Genomic DNA, 14,310 nt, shown 5'->3' with positions numbered 1-14,310 from the left:
CCTGGGCTGGCTTTGAACCTAGATCCTCAGATCTCAGACTACTGAGTAGCTAGGATCAGACAGGTGTGTGCCACCAGCCCAGGTTGTGCCCCCCCGCCCCATGTAGTTTTCACTATAAATTTGTTTCCTTGTCTTAGAGAGAGTTGTATTACTCCTTCTTGATCTGAGTATTCCCATACTATTATTTGCAGGTGAGATGACTTTGCTAATAATCTGAAGGGATGTGTTTGTGACTTTGGATACATGGCAATTCTTTTTCCTATGGGTAGATTAGCTGTGCAGCATTTTCTGTACTAAGTAGGTTATGGTTTGATTAATGAAAGCATCTGACAGGATCTATAAGGAATGACTTACTTCTTTTAGTGAACCTGCCCTGTAACACAAATGACTAAGAAGTGGAAAGCAGGTGGATGATGGCAGAAAGCCCACAGTGCCACTGAAGATAGCCAAGCACCTTGGCTATGTGGTATCAAGAGGGGTGATGGGAACAAAGTTGAATGCCAGTGTCTGAGGCTCATGTCTGCTGTAGTTTCTGTAATTTATTTGTTTCTGGAGTTCTGTTCCCTGATTCATCCCACAAAATAGGTGCTAAATGACATCACCAAACTGGATGATGTAGTTGTATCTGCTAGATCTCTGGAATTTGAATCTTTATTCCCATTTGACTTTGTGGATGCTTATGTTCTGTGTCACTGCTTGCTTTGGGGTTTACTGCCAGTATTTTCTTTTCTTCCCCATCCCAACCAAAAAAAATCTTGCATTATATCATGGGAGAATTTCACTTTTCCTCCTTCCTCTAATGCATTCTGGGTCCCATCTGAAATGGGACAGAAGGGACTGAAAAGGACTGAACTCAATGGAGGAGGACTTCTTGACTGTGGTGTTGATGTTATGAATGAGCCCTGGGCACTTACACCCTGGCTCTTGAGACAGATGCCTCACTGTGTGGACAGGGCCCAGCCATGTCCTCTGACTAATTCTGTCTACCATCAGCTGAAATGGAAAAAACAAAACTATGAGCTAACGCAGCTAAAGCTTCTTCTTCTTGATAGAAGTAAATGGAATGACATCCCCTAGGTTTCTTTGAGTGAAACACTTGCCTCAGAATGTTCAGGTTTGGGTAATAGAGTCATTCTGTTGTGGAAGGGCTGAGCTCATTGAGATCCCATCTTCATAAACTACTTGTTTTTGACATCTTCCTTTTTGTCTACATGCACCCTTGTTCCTCTTCCTGGAGAGGGGTCCATTGGCGTCCCCAGGAAGGTCCTTCATGCTTTGCTCATTCTCCATCTAATTGAAGACAGGATCGGTCATTGAGGGCCCCACACATCCACTTGGGTCCCTCACTGGTCTCTGCCACTGGGCATGAACAGGGAAGTGAGGCCGACGGATCTTGCCTAATCATGTATGTGTAAGGAAGTAGATCTGATTGGTCATGACCAGTTGTGCATGAGGTATTACCTCGCCACTGGGTAGGACTTTGAGTGGGAACCCAGGGTATCATGGAAAGAAGTACCATTTTGAGCATGGAACCAGGGCATCATGGGAACAAGAAGTGCCACAATGGGCCATGGCATTGACTACCTGTGTATGTCTGCTATTTTCTATCCCTATCCACCTAACCATTTTCCTTTTTTTCCTCCCCCAAACATTTCTTCAGTTTGACTGGGGCTAAAACATTTCCCTTGCAGTTTTCCCAGCTTTGACCCCTAGTTCAGTGTATTTCCCTTTGATTTTGAGTGATGAGTTACTGAGTTAATGGTGCAAGTGAATGAGAAGCATCCTTGACTTCTTTAAAAGTAGAAAAGGAGATGAAAGTGGGAAACAGGATTCTGATTCTATTTTGGATATAACAGGTATTCTTATGGCTCATAAAAAGGAAAAAAATACCAGATAGCATCAAACTTAGATTTCTTTTATTTTTTTTAAATTTTATTTTAGCCAGCCCTGGGGCTTGAACTTAGGGCCTGAGCATTGTCCCTGGCTTCTTTTTGCTCAAGGCCAGCACTCTACCTTTTGAGCCACAGTGCCACTTCCGGCTTTTTCTGTTTATGTGGTGCTAGGGCTTCATGCATGCTAGGCAAACACTCTACAGCTAAGCCACATTCCCAGCCCTATTTTTAGTTTGCTTTTTTTTCTAACTGCTTTTTCCCAATTCTGTGAGCTGTATTCAATATTAAGCATAGTAACTACTCCTGGTTTGGCATCATGTATAAAAGCAGGCTACTCCTTTTATGGAATTAATTGACATTTTATGAGGTTCAGCTGCGAGTTACTATAATGCGCCCCCCCCCCCAATTTCAGAAGAAAACAGAATTTGTTTTCCGTTTCAAACTCTTTTTGTAATAAATTTCCTAGCATGAATGTAAAAGTAGATAATGATAAGAAATGCATACGTATCACCATCTAACTTCAAAAGAGGTCAGTGATGGCCAGTTATTATTGCTCTGTGCCCCTGTCTATTCCTCCTTGCCTTGGGATTAGGTTGATGCAAATTCTAGACGTATCATTTCGCCTGTGAGTATTTCACATATTAGAGATCTGAGTATTCTTAGTAAACTTAATGCTAATAATAATCTTTTAGAAATGAACAGTCCAAATAGTATCAAATATATGAGCACTCTGTTCCCAATTGCCCTTTTTTGGGGGGGGGGGAGACAGGTTGGGTTAGAACTCATGATCCTCCTGTCTCAGCCTCCTGGTTGTTGGGATTACAGGTGAATGCTATCTTACCTGACTATAATTTGTGGTATAAATTTATTTTGTTGTTGAGATTCAAATAAAGTCTATTCACTGAAGTTGGCTCATCATTTGTTTGAGCTATAGATTTTCCTCCCTTCTAGTGGTTCCTTTATCCTCTCCCCCTCTCCCTCTTCTCTCCCTTTCCCTACATATTTCCTCTCCTTTCTTCCTTTCTTTGACCATTTTTTGTCATTGTTGTGTTGTAGAAGAAGAAACAGAATTACATCTCTTTATTATGGTTTCCTACGATCTCAGTTTTGCTTATAATTTGTGAATTTTAAGACAAGTAAAACAAGTTTTGTTTTTTTTTTTGCCAGTCCTGGGGCTTGGTACTCAGGGCCTGAGCACTGTCCCTGAGCTTCTTTTTGCTCAAGGCTAACACTCTACCACTTGAGCCACAGCACCACTTCCAGCTTTTTCTGTTTATGTGGTGCTCAGGAAGCAAACCCAGGGCTTCATGGATGCTAGGCAAGCACTCTACCGCTAAGCCTCCTTCCAGAACACAAGTATGTAATTTTTGAGAAGGTATTTTAAAAGCATATGCAAGTGGTTTACTTTGTGTTGAAAATAGTCTAGCCGTGGAGTCTAAACCATGGTGAGGCAGGAAGCGTCAGCCATCTGGTGGCTTCCCATTTTCTTTCCGGCTCTGTCTTTGTTGGGAGATACCTTGGCAGTTTACATGCTAAGGTGTCACTTACCCAGCTGGAATGTGCCCAGCTGGAGTGCCAGTCACTCCTGTCAGTCATACCACACAGTTATTTTGGGCACAGCAGGGGAGGAGTTTCCCTTGCTGTAGGAAGCTGGGTGATTGTGTGCCTCGAATCTTTGGGTCCCAACACTCCCCCTCTCCTTACTTGCCATGAGGAAGGTTCATTCCAGTAGAAATAGGATCACACAACCATCTGGGTTGGGAAAGATTTCCTGAGGTTGCCTGGTCCCTTCTGGCATTCTTCACACGGGATTCCTACATCAGCTGTCCCAGAAGGAGTCTAGCTGTGAACTCCTGCCTCCCACAACCCACAATCCACTTTCTTCGTTGTCCTGAGGAGAAATAGGGAATGTCCAAGTGTATCTTGGAGAGGGAACTTAGATCTTGGCTCTTCCCCAGTGTTCTCTTTAGCATATAACACTGAAGCTCTATCCAACTGTCTGAGTATAGTGTTTTGATTTGCATTTCTTTTTTTTTTTTTTTTTGGCCAGTCCTGGGCCTTGGACTCCGGGCCTGAGCACTGTCCCTGGCTTCTTCCCGCTCAAGGCTAGCACTCCGCCACTTGAGCCACAGCGCCGCTTCTGGCCGTTTTCTGTATATGTGGTGCTGGGGAATCGAACCTAGGGCCTCGTGTATCCGAGGCAGGCACTCTTGCCACTAGGCTATATCCCCAGCCCTGATTTGCATTTCTTTTATGGCCAGAGATGTTGGACACATCTTCGTGTGTCTAATAAAGGTGTTTTTTAATGGGTAGACTTTGAAGTGTGATGGGTTTATTGCAGTCTGCTTTTTTAGGTAGGCTGTATATGAAGGATAATTTTATGTCTCGAGCTGGCTGAACCACAGGATGGCTGAACATTTTTTTTAAATTTAATTTATTTATTAATTGAACACAAATTTTTTTGACAAGGTGTTGTGCAAAAAGGGTACAGTTACATAGTAGGGCAGTGTGTACATTTCTTGTGATATCTTTTTTTTTTGGCCAGTCCTGGGCCTTGGACTCAGGGCCTGAGCACTGTCCCTGGCTTCTTCCCGCTCAAGGCTAGCACTCTGCCACTTGAGACACAGCGCTGCTTCTGGCCGTTTTCTGTATATGTGGTGCTGGGGAATCGAACCTAGGGCCTCGTGTATCCGAGGCAGGCACTCTTGCCACTAGGCTATATCCCCAGCCCCTCTTGTGATATCTTACGCCCTGCTTTACTTTCCCTTCTCTAGGTCAGGTAGACATATATACAATATACAATGTATCAAGAACATATACAGTAGCCACGTGGCCAAGACCAAGAAAATTCACCTAGGGCTTTAAATGTCGATATTAGACAATATGTTGACAGTAGTCTTATGAACGTACATCCATAGCTTTTGAGCTATTGTATTCCACTGAGAGGTCAATTTTTGACCTTTATATGTTGAGTAGTTGTTTGGTTTTAGTTACATACTTTTGGGTCGCTGCCCCAATCCTGTGGGAAATACCATTTGACAAGCAGTTTTTGGTTTCACAGACCTGGTCTCTACTGTCTCTCCATCTCCCTTTGTTAACAGTCATATATCAGGGAGATCATGCCCCTTTGTTTTCTGTGTTCTAGGCTTGTCTCGCTCAACATTATTTGTTTGAGTTCTGACCATTTCCCTGCGAATAACAATATTTCACCATTCCTAATCGCTATGTAGTATTCCATTGTGTATAAGTACCATATTTTTTGGATCCATTCGTCTGTGGAGGGGCATCTGGGTTGTTTCCATATTTTGGCTATTGTGAATTGTGCCACGATAAACATGGAAGTACAAATGTCTTTTTGATATCTTGGGGTTTGCTGTTTAGGATAGATGCCTAGGAGTGGTATGGCTGGGTCATAGGGTAGGTCTATATTGAGCTTTTTGAGAAACCTCCATACTGTTCTCCAAAGTGGTTGTACTAATTTGCACTCGCACCAACAATGGAGAAGGGTTCCTCTTTCCCCACAGCCCCTCCAGCATTTGTTGTTGCCTGAGTTCAGAGTATAGGCCATTCTAACTGGGGTGAGGTGGTATCTCACGGTTGTTTTTATTTGCATTTCCTTTACTACCAGGGATGTTGAGCATTTCCTCATGTGTTTCTTTGCCATTTTTATATCTTCTCTTGTGAAGTCTCTCTTTAGCTCCTTTGCCCATTTCTTAATTGGTTTATTGGGCTTGGAGGGGCTTAGTTTTTTGAGTTCTCTGTAGATGACAGATATTAGGCCTTTGTCTGTTGCTGTGCTGGTAAAGATCCTTTCCCATATGGTTGGCTGTCTTTCTTTTTTGGTGGCTATGTCCTTAGCTGTAGAGAAACTTTTTAATTTGTAGTAGTCCCATTTGTCGAGTATCTCCCCTATTTGTTGTGCCCTGGGACTATATTCAGGAAGTTCCTTCCTGTGCCTATAAGTTCTAGCATCTTTCCTACTCTGTCCTTCAGTAGTTTCAAGGATTCAGGTCTGATATTGAGGTCCTTGTTCCATTTTGAGTTGGTCTTGGTGCATGGTGATAGGCTTGGGTCTACTTTGAGTTTTCTGCATATGGCTGCCCAATTCTCCCAGCACCAGCAGTTGAAGAGACTATGTTTATTCCATTGTATGTCTTTAGCTCCTTTGTCGAATGTCAGCTGACTGTAAGAGTGCGGTTTTATTTCTGGATCTTCAATTCGAATCCATTGGTCTTCCAATCTGTTTTTATACCAATACCAGGCTGTTTTTGTTATGATGGCCCTGTAGTAGAGCTTGAAGTCTGGTATTGTGATACCTCCTGCACTGCTTTTTTTGCCTAGAATTGCTTTGGCTATTCTAGGTCTTTTGCTGTTCCATATGAACTTATGGATTGCTTTCTCTATTTCAGTGAAGAATGTGACTGGGATTTTGATAGGTATTGCATTGAATTTGTATAACAATTTGGGCAATATGGCCATTTTCACTATATTGATTCTGCCTACCCATGACCATGGGAGGTCTTTCCATCTCCTTGTGTCTTCTTTGATTTCCCTTATTAGATTTTTATAGTTTTCATTAAATAGGTCTGTCACGTCCTTGGTTAAGTTGATCCCTAGGTACTTTATTCTTTTTTTGGCTACTGTAAATGGAATTGTTTCCATAATTTCCTTTTCTTTTTGTGTATAGCTGGTGTACAGAAAAGCTGCTGACTTTTATGGATTGATTTTGTATCCTGCTACTTTGCCAAAATGGTTTATTAGGTGTAGGAGTTTGGGTACTGAGTTTTTTGGGTCCTTCAGATATAAGATCATGTCGTCTGCGAATAGGGATAACTTGATTTCTTCCTTGTCGATGTGGATCCCTTTGATGTCCTCCTCTTGTCTTATTGCTATGGCTAGGGATTCCAGCACTATGTTGAAAAGAAGTGGGGAGAGTGGGCATCCTTGTCTTGTTCCTGAGTTTAGGGGGAATGATTTAAGATTCTCTCCATTTAATATGATGTTAGCAGTTGGTCTGTTGTATATGGCTTTTATTGTTTTGAGGACTGTTCCATCTATTCCAGTTCTCTCCAAAGCTTTTAATAAGTATGGATGTTGTATTTTGTCAAAGGCTTTTTGGGCATTGACTGAGATAACAATGTGATTCTTGATTTTAGTTCTGTTGATGTGGTGAATTACTTTGATTGATTTACAGATGTTGAACCATCCTGTGACTGTGGGATGAAGCCTACTCGGTCATGATGTATAATTTTCTTCATCATTTTCTGGATCCTGTTAGCTAATATTATATTGAGGAGCTTTGCGTCTGTGTTCATTAGTGATATTGGTCTGTAGTTCTGTTTTTGTTGGGTCTTTGCCTGGTTTGGGAATGAGTATGATATTACCTTCATAGAATGAGTTTAGGATTTTTCCCCCTGTTTCTATTTTGTGGAAGAGTTTGAGGAATATTGGTATTAGCTCCTCACTAAAGGTTTTGTAGAATTCGTTGGTGAATCCATCTGGGCCTGGGCTTTTCTTTGTTGGGAGGTTCTTGATTACCTCCTGTATCTCACTGTAAGTTATTGGTTTATTTAGTTGATTTATTTCTTCTTGGTTCAGTTTGGGCAGTTTATACTTCTCTAAGAATTGATCTCTTTCTGTAAATTTATTGTTTTTTACTGAATAGAGGTTCTTGAAATAGCTCCTTATGATTGTTTGAATATCGTGTGTACTTGCTGTAATTTTTCTGGTGGAGTCCCTGATTTTACGTATATGAGTCTCTTCTCTTCTTTTTTTTAAGTCTTGCGAGGGGTCTGTCAATTTTGTTTATTTTCTCAAAGAACCAGCTTTTAGTCTTACTTATTTGTTGAATGGTCTTTTTATTTTCAATCAGATTTATCTCTTCTTTAATCTTTGTGATCTCTCTCCTCCTAGTTATTTTAGATTCGGTCATTTCTTGTTTCTCCAGTTGTTTTAGTTTCATTGTGAGGTTATTCACCTGCTCTGCTTCCATTCTTTTAATGTGAGTGCTGAGGGCAATGATCTTGCCCCTCAGTACTGCCTTAGCTGTGTCCCATAGGTTTCTTTGTGATGTATTTTCATTGTCATTGTGGCTTATGAATTCATTGATTTCATCTTTAATTTGGTCTGTGGCCCATGTGTTGGATAACAGTGTGGGGTTTAGCCTCCAAGAATGTGTATAGCCTCTGTGTTAACCGTTGTTAATCCACTGTGGTCAGATATAATACATGGGATGACATCAATCCTTTTGTATTTGCTGAGGTTCTTTGTGTGGGTTATGACATGTTCTATTTTGGAGTATGATCCATGGGCTGCTGAGAAGAAGGTGTATTGGGTCTTTGTAGGGTGGAAGATTCTGTATAGATCTGTCAGATCCATTTGGGATATGGTGTCACTTAGGTCCTCAGCTCCCTTGCTGATCCTCTGGGTGTTGGATTTGTCTCTTAGAGAGAGTGGGGTACTAAAGTCTCCCACTATGATTGTGTTTGCGTCTATCTTGTTCTGTAATTCTGTGAGAATTTGCTTGACATATGTGGGGCCTCTTTTGTTCAGTGAGTATACATTTATCACCGTGATGTCTTGCTTCTGGATTTTTCCTTGTATTAAAATGTAGTGTCCTAGCCCATTAGGGCCCAGTCGGTCTCGAACTCTAACCGCTGGGAATGCTTAACTCTGACCACCCCTAAAATGCCTCGAACCCTGAGCCAATCAGATTTGTTCCTGTGTCCTAATCTGACTTGCTTGAACACCTGATTGTTGTAACTTTGTTTTTTGCCTTTATAAGTCCTGTGTAATCGTAGCTCGGGGCCCCCTCCTAACCTCTGCTGTGTCAGTGGGTTGTACAAGGCCCGAGTTGCAGCTCGCTTGAATAAAGCTTTGCCTTGCTTTTGCATTTCGGAAAAAAAAAAAAAAAGAGTAGTATCCTTCTTTGTCTTTTTGAGTTGATTTTAATGAAAAGTCCAGCTTGTCTGAGATCAGGATGGCTATACCTGCCGTTTTGGTAGGTGCATTTGCTTGGAAGATCTTGCTCCATCCTTTCATTCGGAGCCTGTTTTTGTCCCTTGCTGTAAGGTGGGTGTCTTGTAGACAACAGATGCCAACTTTTTGTTTGCGGATCCATTCTGCCAGTCTGCTCCTTTTTATCGGAGAGTTTATACCGTTTATATTCAAAGAGATTAAGGATAAGAGTGTTTTTTCTCCTTCCATTTTCTTGTTGGGTTTTTTTCCATTTTTTTTTTCTTGTCTTCAGTGAGCTGCTCTTTCTGTTTCTGTTTCTGTCTGTGTGTCCTGTATGATCTCTGTTGGGTGGGATTCCCCTCTTAGAATTCGCTGTAGGGCTGGTTTTTTATTCACATACTCCTTTAGCTCCTCTTTGGTGTGGAAAGATCTGGTTTTCCCTTTGAATGTGAACTCCAATTTCACTGGATATATTGTTGGCCTGTAGAACTTGGATGGTGTTCTTCCACTCACTCACGCTTGGTAGGTTTGTGTGGAGAGGTCTGCTGTTATTCGAATCCTCTTCCCATTGTAGAAAATTTCTTTCTTTGTTTTGGCTGCATTCAGAATTTGCTCTTTATTCTTGAGATCTGAAGTCTTAAATATTATGTGCCTTTGCGTGGCTTTTCTGGGGTCTGGCCTGCCAGGTGTCCTATAGGTTTCGGTTATCTGGATCTGGTCCCTTGTGAGATTGGGGAAGTTTTCTGCAATAACTTTATTGAAAATATGATGAAGCCCTCTGCTCTGGTATTCGGCTCCTTCTTCTATTCCAATTATGTGCAGATTATATCTCTTGTCTTTGTCCATTATTTCCTGGATTAGTCTGCCTTGAAGCTTCACCATTTCTTGGAGTGTGGTAATTTTCTGGTTGTTGTCGGCTGCTTCATCGTCCAAGGGAGAGATTCTGGATTCCATATGGTCAATTCTTCGTGCTGTGGATTCAATTGTGGAGTTTATGGATGTCAGAGAGCTATTTATGGTTGTCAGATCAACTCTGATCGTGGAAATTTCTTCGTTTAAAGAGTTGTATTTTAAATCTATTTTTTCATGCATTTCACTTTTCAGGATGTTAAGGTTTTCTTTAACTGAGGTTTGCATTGTATCCATTTTTGCTTCCATTTCCTTCTTGGCTTTCTGGATGTCCTTCAAGACTTCCACTCTAAACTCCTGGAATTGTTTTCTGATTTCGTTTCTGACTCTTTCCATCATTTCTGCTAACATGGCCCCATTTGCTTTTTTATTCTCCTTCTCCTCTTCAGTCGTGCTGCTTTTTGGAGCTGGCGAGTTGGCTTGCCCGTTGATGAACTTTGTTATATTTCTTTGAGATTTGCGCATCTGGAGATCTGTGGGTGGCTTCCCTGGTTTGGTTTTGTGCTGGTTCCTGCTGGTCCGTCAGTGGGAGCCTTGTGCCCTGGTGTCCTGGCTCTGGGTTTGGGTTTGGCTGTTGAACCTTGCTTCCCAATGGGTGAGCATGACCTTCTCAGTTGTTGCTGGGGTGGTCACTCTCCCTGCACTTGGGGGCCAGTAGGTTCTGTGTCTTTCTCTGCGGGACAGTGTCCTGGAGCTGTGCTGTGCTGACCCTAGCGTGCCCCTGTTGGGGGTTTGCTGGTCGCTGATTCAGCGTTGCGTGGAGGCTTATCTCTTCTTTGGTTCTTTTTTCCACTCTGTATCTTGGTCAGAGGAGCTCACCTCTCAGGCAGTTCGTCTTCCTATGTGGACGGCTCCGGGGCAGGTGTTGTTGAGGTGCGGCCCACCCACTTGTGCGAAATGTGCCAAATTGAGTGGGCACGCGCCGATGGAGAGCTCTGCCCTCCTGTGTAGGCGCACCTACCAGAGCGGGCGCTGCTGCTGTGGCCCCACCCACCTGAGCGGGGTACGCCTACCAGAGCAGGCACTGTCACTGGGGGCCCCGCCCGCCTGTGCACTGTGAGCCCACTACAATGGGCGCTTCCGCTGTGGCCCCGTCCACGTGAGCACGGGGGCCGGGCACGCCTACCAGAGTGAGCCCCGGGTTGTTGGGTTGTGCTTGAGCCCTCCCGCGAGTCCGCTGTGGGGGGTGGTATGTGTGGGGCCCAGTGGGATCAACTGTCCAGGCGCGGGTTAGCGCCCTCAGACTGCGCCTCCGCTGCAAGGGGGGGCTCGTGATCAGGTCCAGGTGTCCCTGCTGTGGCTGGTATTGCCCATCAGCGCCTGTGATTTTAGTTGTAAAAGTCCGCGAGGTCCAGGCGCCTTGGGTGCGGCTTGCATTGCTGGCCGTCCCCGGCCCCTGTTGGGAAGGGGGCAGGGCCGGTTCGGCCAGTTCAGGCTCCTGGGCGGCCTTGGGGCTGCTCCGCCTTTCCCCTGCTAAACTCCTGTGACTTCCCAGAGCCTGATGGGAGCTTCCGGTGCCTGATTTGGGGGTTCTTTGTTCCCTCAGGGTGGGGAGGGGGAGGGAGGGAGATCTAGCTTCTTTGTAGGGTTTGGGTCTCTGATAGCTGGTCTCCCGTTGGGGGAGGGGGTAATGGGGGGCTCACTGGTCCTGGATTGTGTGTGTGTCCTGTGCTGCCGTTGGTCCTTCGGGTGTGGCGAAAGGTCGTGGTGGCGTCCCCGGCTCTCCCCTTCTGCACCGCTGGGTTCCCCAGCCGCTTACGTCTGTTCTCGGTGTGGACCCGAACTTCCCGTAGCCACCTTCGCCGTGTGTCTGGGTCCGCACTCTCCTTGGTATCCGTGGAGTTCCGCTGTCTGGACTCTGCACTCCCGGCAGTCGGTCTGCTGATTGCTGGGTCCCCTTTCCCAGCCTGGCCCTGTTTGGGCCAGGGTCGGCTGGTGGGGGGAGGGTGCCCCGTAGATTCTCCGGCTCCGTGTAGGTTTTCAGCTCTTTTTTTTTGCTCCTTTTTGTTTTCCTGCGTTTCTCCACTGCTTCTGGCTGCTGGTTTTGCTGGGTTCTTGATGGGGTGTTGGGTGCTGGAGTTCCCAGCTCTCTATTCAGTTGGAGCGAGTCGGGGTGCCTCCGTACTGTGGCGGTGCCATCTTCTCTCTCTCTGGCTAAACATTTAATGTAGTCAAACAGTGATCTGGGTGTTTCTGGGAGGGTTTTCTGGATGAAATTAACATTTAATTCTGTGGACTCTGAATAGAGCATAACATGCCTTCCATGATTGGTGGGCCTCCAGTGAGTTCAAGGCCTAACAAGAACAAAAGGGCTCCTCTTTCTCTTGACCATGCAGGTCTCAGCCTCTCAGCCCACCTTGGAGTTTGGGCTCTTTAGCCTCCATGATTGCATAACAAATTCCTTATTAAAAACCTCTTTCTAACAATTTACAATCTCTTGGTTCTGCTTCTTTAGCAAACCTTAACTAATATAGTGTCTGTGGAGGTGAGGGGGAAGGTAAGTATGTGTCCCAGATTTATCAGGCTTTTTTTGTTGTTGTTGTTTTGTCAGTCATGGGGCTTGATCTCAGGGCCTTGGTGCTGTCCCTGAGCTCTTTTGCTCAAGGTAAATGTTCTACAACTTTGAGCCACAGTGCTACTTCTTGATTTTTTTGGTGGTTAATTGGAGATAAGGGTCTCATGGGAACTTTACGGCTTGAGCTGGTTTTGAACCATGATCCTCAGATCTCAGCCTCCTGAGTAGCTAGGATTACAGGCGTGCCACCAGCCTGGCTCTGGCTTTTTTTGTGTATGTGTTAGTACTAGGATTTGAACTCAGAGCCTTGTACTCTCAGTTGGCTTTTTCTGTTCAAGGCTAGCATGTTACCACTTTGAGCCACAGAACTACTTCTGGTTTTCTAGTGGGTAACTGGAGATAAGTGTCTCATGGACTTTCCTGCCTGGGCTGGCCTTGAACTGTGATCCTCAGATCTCAGCCTCCTAAGTAGCTAAGATTATAGGTGTGAGACACCAGTGCCTGGCTACTTAGGACTTTTGCCACTTCACTGGAGGTAAGAATCTGGTCTGGCTTTTGAACTGCGATCCTCAGGTCTTAGCCTCCTGACTAGCTAGGATCACAGGCATGAGCCACAAGCACCTGGCTGAATGTTTTTCTAAGTGGCATGTCATATTAAGGAAATGCAAAGATCATTAGAGAGATTACCAGGAAACTGAGATTCTGACCAGAAGTTTTATGAACCTCTCTTTTGGTCATCACTAACTTGGGCACTTTTGTCTCTCAGACCAGTTTCTTTTCCATAAAGGAGTTTGAATGAAGAAGTTCCCAATGAGTCTATTAAATTACAACACTGAACATTCGAGTCTGCAGCTGAGGAGATTTTACTTTGCTAATAAGAACAAAAGCCCCAAAGCAGGTGTATAAATTAGTGGTAGTACAATGTCAAATGTATGTAGGGGAACCCCACTCCCAAAGTCAAGAATAGAAGGGAATCTATATATTAAGGCAGAATATTCTTCTACTCAATAACATATCAAATACAGATGAGTAAAAATGCCTGCACAAGGACCCTGAGCCTTTGTGCTTCTTGTCTGAGTACAGTCTAACTTTGGGGCTCTGTATGTGGTAACGAATTCTTACTGTGCTCAGAACTGTGTGGTGATGTCAGTGGAAGCTGGCAGTCGTGACAAGATAAAGTATGTAGGCCAATCCAAGGTGCCCTAGCCCCATCAGTATGTGTAAGTGGTCCCTAAGGACAGAGGACTATTTTATTTTACTGGGGTTTGAACTCAGAACTTGTGCTTTACAACTTGAGTCATACCCTTAGCCCTTTTACTTTATTTTTTTTCAGAAAGAGTCTCTTACTTTTTTGCCCGAGGTGACCTCAGGCCCTCTGCCTTTTGTTTAGATGGGATTACAGGCATGTACTAGCATGCCCGGCTAGGTTGTTTTGTGTTTAGGGATTGGGGTTTGAACTAGGGGCCTTGCATTTGCCTCTCAGACACTCTACCACTTGGGCTATGTAACTAGCCTGAGGCTTGTTTGAATCCTGTTAACTTTCTGCTGTGGCCAGTTTTTAACACAAATCTTCTCTCTGCTTGCTGGTCAGCTGGGTTTATGTGAGCCCCATTGTGCTATTCTTTTTTTTTTTTTGCTCAAGGCTGGCACTCTACCACTTGAGCCACTCCTCCACTTCCAGGTCTTGCTGTCTAAAGATAAGAGGCTCATGGACTTTTCCTGTGTGGGTGGGCTCTTTGAACTGCGATTCTCAGATCTTAGCCTCCTGAGTAAGCTAGAATGACAGGTGTGAGCTGCCAGCGCCCTATCACACTGTGCTACTGTTCACTATGATTGAAAGGACTCTCACACCACGGCTGACCCATGGAGTTGTAGATTGATTTCTCTGTTACTTTGTTCCTCTCCTCTCCACTCTCCTTACCTCTTCTTCCTTTCCCTCCCTTCCCTTACTCCCTCCCCCTCTCTCCCCCCCAACCACACTGTCATGTGCTCACTAGACAACCACTTCCCCCCTGCCCCCTCCCCAAAAGACCCCCA

This window comes from Perognathus longimembris, chromosome 7 (genome assembly GCF_023159225.1).
Source record: "Perognathus longimembris pacificus isolate PPM17 chromosome 7, ASM2315922v1, whole genome shotgun sequence".
Taxonomy (NCBI): domain Eukaryota; kingdom Metazoa; phylum Chordata; class Mammalia; order Rodentia; family Heteromyidae; genus Perognathus; species Perognathus longimembris.
The sequence above is the reverse complement of the archived record's forward strand: the minus strand, read 5'-3'. Positions refer to the sequence as shown.